Below are 14,173 nucleotides of genomic sequence, written 5' to 3' on the forward strand. Positions count from 1 at the left end.
TATTGAATTATCTTTTATTATCAAAAGTTCTGAGAAGTCAACGAGTCTTTTTTTACTCGTCGGTATTTACTGGAGGAGAGCGAGATCCGATTCTCTTTTTCTTAATGTACTTCCACCAATCTATAACAGATCCAGGGGTCCGTGTTTGTCCAACTCTCTATTTTGTATTGCTTACAGGAGTTATGAGATTGATCAGTGTTCGTTATTTTCACCTTCCATATATTGTACCATAGTTTAGCATGTTTTCTTTTGTTAAAAGTGTTGGTTATCTGTAGATGACCCACACTTTTCTTCAAACCCCGCCCACAAACTCAAAACAACAACATCACTATCCACTGTATGAAGTTCTTTCAGATCAAAATTGCCAATATACATGTAACTAGCTCAGACTAAGTTTTCCAAACAAATATCCGCACTCAATCTCATTTGAAGCTTGAGACAAGACAATATCGTCAATGGTTTCGTCCCAAAGACTTTTTTATTTCCACATTCTCCTCCATGTGTGCGAACAAGCTGAGAAACATGTGTAAGTAGAAATACAGGTATAATTTATAAAGATTTTTCTAAAAGACCCAGTCACGTGATAAGAACGCGTTTGAGAGATAAACTTGTTTTGCGGACGGAGTGAGCAGCGGTGGCCAATCAGACTTTTTTTTCACTAACGTTTCACCGATTTTTTTTGATTGATTGTATATCTGTTTTTGGCTATATTTAGCTCCAAAACTTCATAGTTATTTTGGATTTCAAACATTTCGGTTGAGCATCACTGAAGAGACATTATTTGTCGAAATGCGCATCTGGTGCATCAAAATTGGTACCGTATACGTTTTACATATACATGTAAATGTTTTTCAGCGAAATTAGTCAAAATATGTACATGTATTACAATGAAAAATATAAAATAGGATTTCTAAAAGAGTAACCACCATCATCAATTAAATATGTTGCTAAAGTTTTAAACAGAAAAATTCACAAATATGGGTTCTTAGAATTTTAATTACATCTAATTTCAATTCTTTGAAGCAAATGCCGGTAACAGAAGTCGTAAAATGAGTAAATGGGAGAAATATATATCAAAAAGTAACAGTCCTAACATTTATATGCATTTCAAAAACATATATATTTTTTTAATAATAAATGATCATACAATTTTTGGTGATAGAAAGTCATTTTAATAGAGATATATGGTGTACAAAGTGTAATGTAAAGAAAAAAAAACCAAAAAACAAAAAACCACCAAAAAACAAGATAAAAAACCCACACCAAAAAACAAAAAAACAACTCACACCAAAAAGCAGCCAAACAAACAAAACAAATGGCATCATATTGTAAACAGGCGACCACGCTTCCGAAAGCAATAATAAAATATAATACATAATAGTAAAGTTGAAAACTATGGTACAAGTCACTTACCCCATATAATATTGTTGATTATGTTCAGATGCCCGATGGGCGTGCATGTCATAATAACACTCGGGAGCTATGCCCCACTTTTGTCATTATGTGGTCGCCCATCGAGTATCTGCACATAACCAACAGTATTGTATGGGGTAACTACTACATACATTTAAATAGGCCCAGTAGCCGTCTCTTGCGGTTTATATTTCATAATTCATATATTTACATGAAACATTGGTGCAAGCACCAAATTTATGGGCCGGCAAGATTTTGGTAAATGTAAATAACTACATATTTTAAGAAAAGGTTTTCCAAAGAATTCCTTTGTTTAAATACATATGCTACATCAGAGATATTTGATATGGATAAAAATTGGATGATATGTACAACAATATTTTGAAATTAAAAACTTTCATTACTTTATATATTAAAAAAATGCAGTTTTATTACTCGTTCACACGAAGAATTTGATTTGCATTAAACCTAAGTTAATGCGAATTAATCTGATCCGCGTTCACACGGATATTTTAATGCGCATTAGATTACTTGGAATTAAAATTTACATCGCGATTTAATGCGAATTAAATTTACTTCGCATTAGCTCCGTGTGAACACAAAGCGAAGCTAATTCGCATTAAATGTACACACATGCGTAATGGCAAATTTGGGTCACATGCATCATACCGTGGTCAGCTAGATATATTAATGTTAGATTTGTGCGAAAAACAAACACGACAGCACTCCTTGTGTGTAGATCAGTTACATTTACATGTAAATTGTAAACATGTACACTATATACAGGCCTAGTATTTTGAACAATGGATTCTGTATCTATCCAATATTCAAATATTTATGAAAATAATTTTCAATAATAAAGTATATCCTTTAATTCATTTCCCACGCCCTTTAGGCCTAATTTAGAGATGCATGCGAATTTGATGCGCATTAGTTTACTTCGCATTAAATATTACCGCCGTGTGACCGCTATTTAATTCGAATTAATTTAATGTGCATTATTTTACTTCGCATCACATTTAATGCAAAGTAAAATTTAATGCGCATCCGTGTGAACGAGGCATTAGTAGAAAACAATCGGGAAGAAAAAATAAATAAAACCCTTGCTGGACTCGAACCCGCGATCTAGAGTTCAGTAGCCAACGTAGCGCTCTCTCTCTCTCTCTCTCTCTCTCTCTCTCTCTCTCTCTCTCTCTCTCTCTCTCTCTCTCTCTCTCTCTCTCTCTTTGTAGTCACAGTGCTTACATACTGAGCTACTCAGGTAGGCAACTATTTAAAAAAAATGAATAGAGAAATATTGCTCATATTTATATTTTCATCTATGTTTTAAAAGAAGGTCAGCCATTATGACGATGTAGAGTACGTCCTAAAAGGTGCGCGAAAATTACAACGCAAAGACTGGCAGAACTTATAGGAATTTCGTTCAAATCCAGAGATGAACCAACTAAGTGAAAAGAATCGTTAATGATATGAATTAACTATTTATTGGTAGTCAACAGTCAACAACAAGCTATACCCGGTTTACGGTTGTACGATTGATCGATACAAAAATATGTTTGTCCGATCAATCGATATACTTCGCCTCAATTGAATAAAATTTCTTTTCTGTGACGTTGTACGTGAAAATTTCTGACATTGGCAGTTTTCGTGAAGTCGCGTGGTAAGAACGTTTATATTTCAATAAAAAGACTTCTAAACAGGATACATTTTTTTTATACTGCGTAAGTTATTTCCCCTGGCAGCTATTTTTTTTCTTCTGTAATATATGAAAAATAATGTGACTGTAAAATAATTTCAGTCATTGATTTTATTGATGTGTCCATTCTGTGATTTTTTTTCGCAGGCAGTGTTGGGTTATGATGTAATAAAATATTTAAATATTAGTCCTTTACTTATTAAGATCTGAATCAAGATATCTCTAGTATATCATCAATTCTTCATTATTAATTTTAATCCATATTTTGAAGTTTGGAGAACAAAAACACATTTAGATATGCATATATTACATGTGCAACCAGCACATGTACATTTCATTGCCGAATCTAGAAGGGGGGCGCTTTTGATTTTGGTTTAAGAGAGAGAGAGAGAGAGAGAGAGAGAGAGAGAGAGAGAGAGAGAGAGAGAGAGATTGGAGTATGACATCTATATTTTTCAGGGAATATCAATACGGAATTGATTATAGGATACAAATACAAATCTAAGTTCCAATAGTTAGGTGAAGAGGGGGATGGTAAAAACTCCCGTAAGTCTATGTCATCCAACATAGTTTTTTCCACAAAATGATTATCATTATTTTCCAAATTAATCAAATTCAGTTTGAAGAGGGGGGGGGGGGGGCGGAGGGGGGGGGGTGTTGATGAAAACTATTTGTGACACCCTTAACAATCAACGTTGTAAATTCGTTTGTCATTTCAAATTCGTTTTTAAACAGTGTTTTTATTTGGAAGCTAATCTATATAACCAAATGCAAACGATATGAAATAACAAAATACATATCATGATATCGACAACCTAATCCTCTGATTCACCTCTCTCCCTCGAAAATTTTCTAGATCCGCGCCTGGACAATGTCAATTACATGTAAATGTATATTATATCCGTATCTTATGTAATATTTCCGTTGAAATTTGGACTGGTTTGTTTGGGTTTTTTTTTTCATGTGCAATTCAATATTTCAAAAATATGTTGTTTTTTTTTTTTTAATTTAGATCAAGTTTTAAAGCATTGAGTAGCTCGACCTACATTTAGTTACGTAGCATTAAGGGGTGGACGTAGGGGCTAGCCTCACACTGTTTTTGGATATCGTTCTTTCCTCCTACTATTAAGAGTTGGCCATTTTAAAGTTCGATCTATAGGCTGGTTCCTAACTTTCTTCAAAAATAGTGAATTGTAGTGGAAATATAATCAAATTAACCAAAGATTTGGAATAAAAGATCATCCCTTGTCCCTTTACCCCAGAAATCCAGGATTTAGAGCTTTGATTTCATTTTTGAATTTTGCATGATAAGATTTTTAGACAATTGAGAAACCAACTTCTCCTTCGGGTGCCCCCTGAGAAAAGCAACAAACAAAAATAAAACAAAACAAAAAAGAAAGAAAATGTAACGTGCCTGAATTTATTTACAGCATGACATGGTTTCATCGTGCTTTTCATTCCAGGTATTTTTTGTTTTTTTGTTTTTTTGTTGTTTTTTTTCTTTACAGATTACTTCTAAAATCCTCGGGATTCATATTGTATTTCAATCTGGACAGAAATAAACATTAAATACGGCTTATACACGCGTTCCTTTTTCCCCAGCCCTACAATCTTGACAAAAGTTTACTCAATGTCATGCTCCAGTTCAGGGGCAGATCCAGAGGCGGTTCCAGAAATGGGGCCGCCATCCCCCACTCCTTTCGTCAGAAAAAATTACGTGGTCGTAAAAATGTAACATATATTAAAGCGTTGTTCAAAAAATAAATAGGTCAATAAAAGACGCCATTCTTGATTAGAACACTTCCGCAGTAACAGACACCTGTTCTGCAGAAACGCATGCGACTTTTCCAAACTTATATCAAGGTGTCGGCCCATCATAACAACGGGTGAATGAAATTGGGCACAAAAGACCGTGGGTTACCTAAAATGAAAGCTACTAAGAACGTGGAATTCGAATATCAAGACCAAAACAATATACAACTGCAGAAAAGGAATAATTCGAATTATAAGTGATATGTAGATATAATATGATTATTCTAATGTGATTATGTTACTATCAATATGTATTACAAATGAATACCAAGGGGGTATAATTAATGTATTGAATTAAACTGTGCATATAACATATTTAAAAGAGTAACATGCATCACTTTATGGCATACACACGGCTTGAAATACTTTTAATTATAATGTTAGAATTTATGAATCAGTGTAGATCAATTTTGTAAATACCAGTGCTTGGTAATCGCTTACCAGGTTTTGGCTCATAAAGCAATGCATGTTCCTCTTTTAAATATGTTATATGCATAGTTTAATTCAATGCAGTAATTATACCGGGTCAAGCCCAGTATTCTAATGGTCCAATAGTCCGACAAGTTGACCGTAACCAAAAGTTGTAATTAATAGAGCTAAAATGTATTCATGTCAGGCATTATTTTATGGAAATTATCAGAAACCGCCAAAATCGACACGGTCGGATTATAAATCAGACAATCAATTTCTGACCAAAATCATTAAAAGTGTGAACAAAATCTGAAAAACCCGGTATTTATGGAACTCAAAACTGCTAACTGATGAAGTACAAGCAAAATATGTAGTAAATGACCCTTACCATTGCAGATAAATTCAACATTTTTTACACGGACGGACAAACATCATCAAGCTTTAAACCGGATTGCTTTGAAACCTGGCCAAAACACAACTTTAAAAAAAGTAATTATTGCCTTTCAATGTTATGTTTAATAAAAGTATTTCCGTGTCTTAATCCCTGACATGATAAAATTCTTACATCATTTTGAGATCAAATGAGTATGAATATGAATTTAGTAGTCTATGAAATTATTAACAAGATAATGAGGAAAATGATATTTTGGTCGATGATGAAAGACTGCTACACGTGTTGTTAGTTTTAATCTGTATAATCAATCAAAACAAAATGAATGTTACAATGAGCTTTCGCGTACAGAAAGTAAAATTAAAAAAAAGAACTTGTTCACACCAATGGTCTGATTTGGCAAAAATACCATTCATTCATATATTCATAATACTTGCAATAACCATGTTTGTTGGCAAAAAAGGAAAGAAAAGAAAAGAAAATCCTAAAAAGCAAAGAGCAAACAAAGAAAAATAGAGCTCCAGTGTCGTTATCCAGGTGCGTCAAGACCTTATAAGAAGTGTCTTAATTGTAGAAGAAGTTGTACCGATAAGGTGTGAAATATGCCCCAATTAAAAAAGATATTACAAATCAAGTATATTATGCTGGTAAATATTCCCTCTAAACAAAATTGGAATAAAACTCAAAATATCACTAAGTAGCCGATTGGGATTGTAAATTACAGTGTCATGCCATTAAATGGCGTCCGTAACGAAGAAAATGTTAACACTAGTTTATATCAAAGTTATTTTTAGGAAATGCAGTCGAGAAACAACATGTTTATTCCATTCCTAGTAAATTTATAATGTTTGTAGCATACATATTAAGATAATGTCAGCTAATACTGTAAATATGTGTATGTTTGTAAGACTTTTACTGACCCCATTTTTCGGTTTTCCGCTGTAGGACATCATTCGTCCACTATTACCAGATCCAACTTATCAGAATCCCTGTTACTCAAACACATGTCTGTGGTATAAGCTGATGTTTGAAAGATAGGAGGAATGCTGATTAAAACAATTTTCCATTTCTCTGATTTCTTAGTAAAAATGAAAATTATAACCAAATTTCACCTTATTTTGCAATTTTTTGCAATATAATTAACAAATACTAGTGACTAACAAATTAATCAAAAATATCACATTATACCAATATTGCTGTTTTTGAGGACAATACAGTGATTAAGCCACCTGAGTAGTACAATATTCACCGAGCCCAAAGGACGAGATGAATACTGTACTTCGAAGATAGCTAAATCATCGTATTGACTGAAAAAAAACCCAGTAACATTCATTTTAATATATGATTTAATGATTAAATTATACAAACTCATTTATACTGACCTGTCGGACTACCGGATCGTCGGAATACCGGCCCTTCGGACTATCGGGCCGTCGGAATACTGGGCGGTCACCTCATAGGTTGTTACATGTATGAAGGGTTTAATATTAGGTATTTCGTCAATTCTGCATTCAATATGACCCTTTCTAGTTTTTGACAAGTGATCCCACCCCCACCCCACCCCCAAAAAACCTAGTAAAATATGAATTATTTTCAGCATAAACATGACATAGTGTCACATTAAATCTTAAAATATCGTATTAGATAATAGCCATCAACATATATCTTGTCCGTAACACAGACACATGAGGATAATGGGTGATTTGGGGGTGGTGTGGTGGTGGTGGTGGTGGGGTTATCTGGACCAATGCCTGTGACGGACTGGACCAGTGAATATTTAGAAGGTCAGTGGACATAGTTTGAGCAACACGTAAACTTAACTTCTTGGGACCCCTTGAAACCAAAAAAAAAAGTTTGAAAGGTGTGCATGTGAAAGGTGAAGATAACGAACCGTGATCAATCTCATAACTCTTATAAGCAATACAAAATAGATAGTTGGGTGAACACGGAACCCTGGACACACCGGAGGTGGGATGAGGTGCTTAAGGGGAGTGAGCATCCCCTGTCAACAGGTCATATCCGCCTTGAGCCCTATGTGTGATGATATGAGTTGGACAAACAGGGCGTGACATATATATTTCACGCGAATTGTAGAAGAGGAAGATCAAAAACTTTGAAAAGTTTTAAGCTTGTGTAAAGTCTAGAACCAATCACATACATGTATACAATAGATACAAAATCCATAGTAGATATCACATAAATAGAGAAACCCTAGACAAGTTTGTGACCGATCCCAAGTTGTTAGAAAAAGAGTGCGACTACTGGAGTTTTTCGAAGAGGCTTATTTATATAATCAACGACTTACTTTTACAATTTAAAGGAATCAACTCCAACTACAAAAATTGGACCGAAATAAATATAGAGACTGTTTCAGTAAAAACACCAAAACCGATAACTATGTTTAATAACAGCATTCTAAACTTTTTAACAATTCTTATACACCGCCGCGATGTCCTCGAGGTTAGAGCGCTCGCCCCGCATGCGGAAGGCCGGGTTCGAATCCCAGTTCTAAGTCGTTAAAACAGATAGTTCCATCGCATCAGGTGTGAATGTCACGGGTCCTCGGATATGACCTTAAAAACGGATGTCCCGTGTTACAGTAGGTGTGACACGCTAAAGAACCCTCAATGGCCGTAAACGCCGAGCAAAGGCCAAAATTTGAAGCCCGTCACCAGTCTTGGTGACATCTACATATCAGTGAAAATACTTGAGAGAGACGTTAAACGAAATACAATCTTATTATGTCTACACTTTCGCAATGCACTACTCGTTTTGACTTTTAATTAAGTTAAAATTATCAATTTGCATATGTACTTTTGTTCACTGCAAATGACAAGCTGAGTAGTGCATAAAGGGATCCAGATAATTGCCATAAAAATAAAGTGGTTTTAAGCTTCACTGTATGTCATGAGTGTACCACGCTCAATGTGAACAGACGAACTCAAGTTATCCTGAAATTTCTAAATGATGTGCCATCAGCCCTGAAAAAGTGCTATATATCTTACATCTTGGGTTTCTGGAAGAAGGCAACCCCCACCCACACATACATACCTTTGAACGATAGCTCTGTATTAGACCAAACGTTAGGATGGTAGGCTTGTCGAGATATATTTTGTCATAGCATCCCCCAATTGTAAAAACAATGCTACGTCCTTGTACCCCCTCTCTCACTCTCTAGGTTTAAATGTGTATATTATATACATGTATATCAATGTACACTGTAGAATCAACGATATTTGTATAACTCAGATTTACTTGATTTATTGTTTTCCCCTTTTCCAACAAATTCATGACACAAGTTTGAATTACACATACAAATGAAAGGTGAAAATAACGAAGAATGATCAATCTCATACCTCCAACAAGGAATACAATATACATGTACTGTACATTACCGTTATTTAAGAAATAAGGTATCATTTTAAAATATTTATCGGGATATAAATATGTGTTGGTCACGTGATCAAATTCCATAAAGCCCTTCGTTGAACATCAACTTCAACATCAGTTGAACTGAAAATTTGATCATGTACCAACCCGTATTTATATCCTGATAAATACTTTAAAATGATACCTTATTACTTATATTTACATTTTTGGTCGGTAGCATTGCTGAATTGTGTTAACAACACGTTTCCATACATTTCAAGTTGTTGACGTGCATAACGAAGCGTCATAGATGTTCAGCCGGAGTAGCCGGAACACGTTGTATGATCGGAACGTATTCGAATGCCTATGCGTAGTAATACAAGGCGTGGCCATACGAAGGCCTATATAACGTGTTGATATCATGAGTAAGGCCATTCTAAGCAAGTCTCACGAAGTGCACGTAGCATACTTTTTTATTATATTTAATTATGGATAAGGTCCGATATTCACCCTTAGACGTTACTTAACACTTGCTTTCGGACACAGTTTTCCATAGTTTTTTTTAAAAATAGTTTACCCATGGTTTTACCTGGGCGGTTTTTAACGTCAAATATGGGGGGGGGGGGGGGGTTCTTGACATTTTGTTATTTGATTCAGTACTTGCATAAAACTAGTTCAAGTCAGTTACCATGTATGTAGTATATTTTTTGTAAAGTTATTAAACGCCGGCTGCCCGACAAGCTTGCCTGGCTTACACCAAAGTTGTGTTTGGTTGTCTTGTACGTAAAAGGATTGCATTCACAGACGTGTATATTATACTGATCATCGTTCGTTATCTCACCGTTCATTATACAGACTAGACGCGACGAAGGCTTCAACTTCCATGTTGGATATATTACAAAAAATTATATATAACACATTTTAAAATAAACAAGAAGTCCATGGGCCACATCCCCCACCTGAATCACTTTCACTCATATTTAAAGATTTTTCTATATATTCGCATGCAAAACTTTGATCCCTATTGTGATCCCAACTCACTCCCGGTGGTCATGGTTTTTTTTTTCAAAATTGAATCTGGACTAGGTCAGGAAGCTTTCAGGTGAATGTAAACTTTTAATGATTTTCCCTATATATTTGTATGTAAAAATTGATCCCCTATTGTCGCCTCATCTTAGCCCCGGGGTCATGATTTTAACACGTGAATCTGCATTATGTCAAAAAGTTTTCATGTAAAGCGTTTCTGGCTCAGTGGTTCTTGAGAAGAAGATTTAAAAAAAATTAATATATATTTGTATGTAAATCTTTGATCCCCTATTGTGGCTCCATCCACCCCCCCCCTCCCCGAGGGGGGGGGGTTCATGATCTGTACAAACCTGAATCTGTACTATGTCAGGAAGACTTAATGTAAATCTCAGCTTTTCTGGCCTAGTGGTTTGTTGTAACCAGATAACGAGGTACAGGGGTGTTTGTTTTGTTTTTCTCAATTATCGGTCATTATTCTATACCATTGCTTGGTTTATTGTTGTTTTGACAACTCTATCTATATGTGAGGGGATGCGGAAAATTAAAACTCTTAATTTGTAATTGCTCTATAAGCAGCTGTTGTAATCATGGTGATACCGTAGATTGAAATCACTACGCCATTAACAAATTGTCAGCAAAGTTCCTCTTTTACAACCTCTGTACCTGTATTTTAGCACAAGGATAGACAGTTCTATTGCTTTGGCAGTGTTTTGAGAATACAGAAAGAGAAGAAGAAAAGAGAAGCAGAAAGAGTTAGAGAGTTGTTGGCAAACTCTGTACTTGTAATAAAAATTGGAAAATTAACTTGGATTTGACTTCTAGTGACAAAAAGGGTTACATCTTGAGAAGAAGATTTTTAAATATTTTCCCCATATATTTGTATGTAAAACTTTGATCCCCTATTGTGGCCCCATAATACCCGCAGGGGCCATGATTTCTACAAACCTGACTCAGCATTATGTCAGGAAGCTTTCATGTAAATCTCAGCTTTTCTGACTCAGTAGTTCTTGAGAAGAATATTTTTAAATGACCCCACCTTGTTTTTGCATTTTTGTGATTATCTCCCCTTTGAAACGGACAAGGCCCTTCATTTCAACAAACTTGCAAGCCCTTTGCTTTGTGGCAAATATGGTTGAAATTGGCCCAGCGGTTCTTAAGAAGTCGAAAATGTGAAAAAGTTTACGACGCCAACGACGACGACGCCGCTGCCAACGATGACGACGCCAACGACGACAGACAACGGACAGATTTTAATCAGAAAAGCTCACTTGATCCTTTGGCTCAGGTAAGCTAAAACCAACAACATTAAACATAGTGGATAATTTGTTGACAATTGTAATTTTTCCAGCACTAATTTGCGGTACTAACTACTTTGTTTTCGCTCCTAGAATGGAAGCTATCAATCAATGGTGTGCGGTAGAATGCCTCAATTCGTCGGATTAACAATATGTAAAAGGGGTAGAGTTTTCAGTAGAATTTTCAGGTTGTTCGTAAAGTTTTGCAATTTAAATTTGATGTCTACGTTTATATTTTAAGCCCTCTCTGCATTTTCTTAATTCTTGCGGCAAATTGAATATGTTGTAAGTTACTTTCTGGAAAAGTTTTGATGGCATATTGCTCTGTGTCGCGGCTTTTATGCAATTCCATTCCTCGGAATCCAATTTTTCCGTTATAATAAACCACGGTATTTGAAGTCTCTCATCTCTATCAAAAGAAAAGAACCAGTATCTCAAAATTTCTCTTCATCTTCGCGCGTAACATAATCGCTTCGTTTTTATTTACTCTTTGTTCTTAGAATCTTGAGAGGATGTCTCAGAGAAAACATGCAAAATCACTAAATTCGTCCAGATGGGTACATAGAATTTTCCATTTTGTTATATATATATATATATATATATATATATATATATATATATATATATATTATTTAGGGTGTAACATGATATGAAAAATGTACTTTGGAATACGGAAGTTCAGAGTTCCCCAAGAGTTATTTCCCTTTGTCGAACTCTTCCGTAAATTATGACGTAAAATATGATGACAGTGGGTACATTTGCTAATTACTGTTGTTGTATTATTTCTTAAAAGATGATATCCAGAGTTTCTGAGACCATCCTATATCAGGGAAAAGGCAACTTTAGTGAGTTGATGAGTATTGGATAACAAAATGGCTCAAACAAATATTGTTAATTGCCATCTTCCTTTGATAAAAGCGTCACTCATGTAGAAGAGGAAACGAATAATGATTCAATAGCCAATTTGATGATCTTATTCAAACAGATTTCGCTTGATATGGCCAGAATATGGATACCAGTAATTGATATAAACAAAAGTTACGCTTTTATTACATTAATCGTACGTAATCGTTATGTACAATGCCAGTCCACGATATAATGTATACATTATGTACCCACCATACGTCATAAAATGCGAAAGAGTTCGACAAAAGGAAATAACTTTTGGGTAACTCGGAACTTGCGTATTTCCTCACGTGTTTATATTTTTAGAAACAACTGGTTTTAATTTTTACTAGTAATTGGCATTCATGCATAGCAGTAATTATGGAAGTTTGAGGCCTTATAAAATAATTACAATATTCAAGAATTTTTATTTCTTTTGTTTTTGCTATATCATCAAAATATATGTTAGATTTAAAGAATATTGATGTTTTGCTCTGATTACATGTATTTATAATTAAGGACAAAGCCATATGTAAGCAAAACTTTGGAATCACAGATAAAATATGCAAGTCTGGTACGGCAGTGCAGTTTAAATGGAAATCAAAATTTCATGTAATGATGTTAATTATAAAGATTAATTCGGGTTTTGACAAATCCACTGATGGCATTTTATATCTAATATATTAAATGGGTAGCTGAAATAATGACCACGTTGGGTTTAACCAATGTTTTGTTTATTTCATAGTTTTATCTAAATGTAATTTATATGGTTTGATTTTATGGGTAATAAACCAATTTCAATGTAAACAAATATTATAAAGTCAACGAAAAATGAAAATCATAAAAATGAACAGTATATACCATAAATTAATTGTTTTTAATAGACTATGAGAATGTTTGGAAGAGTTATATCCCGTAATGGAACTCTCCATTCAAAGTACACGACAAAACATTGCGAGCAGACGTGCATCATAGTTACTGTAGATGTAAATCAATGTAGTCTTCCGTGTTGCATTTGGTATGTGTGATTTCAGCAGGTGTTCGAACACTGCGTGTAGTGATGACCAAATATTTCAATTATAGAGGGCAAAGCCCTCTCACGGCCTCTCCCTATAGGTAACACGTATATACATGTTTAAAAGGAAAATATAGAAAACTAATGAAAATTCAAATCATATCTATGGAACTTGAAAATTTTGGTCCCAATGGCGTCGATTCGAATATTAGCGAGTGGACATGTATTTCTCCATTTTGAATCTCGTATACCATGTTCACGTCGTTCTGAGATGTTACATAAAATCCGTAAAATCATGTAAATCTTATTTTGTTAATCATATATAATCACTATATTTGATTAATGCGAATTTGTATAACGTTTCGTATATTTGCTAAACACCGACACGAAATATGACGTCACAATGCACTGTTTACATCAGTTGCATAGCATTTCCCGCGTTCAATGAATAGGCGGATCGAAAATGTCTAGTACGTTAGAATACTTTGATTGAGTTCTGTCCTCACACGTTAGGTGCTAATATTTCGGGGGTGGGGGGGGGAACCCCTACACTTTGTAAAGATTACTGGTTGAGAACGAGACAGACAATAGTAGTTTGATCAGGCAGGCCATAATTGAAAACATAACCAAAGAAAATGAATTATATCTATATACGATTTTTACTTGTATACAAGTGTTTATAAACAGTATATACATCCCCCTTCCATCACCATTATAATACTTTATCATGTCACCAGGTACCTTCCAGTTCAAAATATTACACCCTTGTTTATTTTAAACCTAAAATGACATTGAAAATTAATTGATAAAAATTGATAAAGATAATGATTGTAAATCATAAACTTATTTAATATGGGTGT

General features: G+C 34.5%; 1 protein-coding gene across 4 annotated transcripts in view; it reads right to left on the bottom strand.

The window, feature by feature from the left end:
* The window catches only part of LOC125676204 (uncharacterized), a 94,024-nt gene that overhangs the window by 62,109 nt on the left and 17,742 nt on the right, over positions 1-14,173 (bottom strand). The window contains exon 2 of one of the 4 annotated variants that reach the window (XM_056159118.1): positions 6,644-6,743. The exons of the other annotated variants lie outside the window; for them this stretch is intronic. The gene's annotated coding sequence lies outside the window, so the exon portion shown is untranslated. The remainder of the gene's footprint in view (positions 1-6,643; positions 6,744-14,173) is intronic. 4 annotated transcript variants of the gene reach the window in all.

The sequence above is a fragment of the Ostrea edulis genome, chromosome 3, assembly GCF_947568905.1.
Source record: "Ostrea edulis chromosome 3, xbOstEdul1.1, whole genome shotgun sequence".
Lineage (NCBI taxonomy): Eukaryota > Metazoa > Mollusca > Bivalvia > Ostreida > Ostreidae > Ostrea > Ostrea edulis.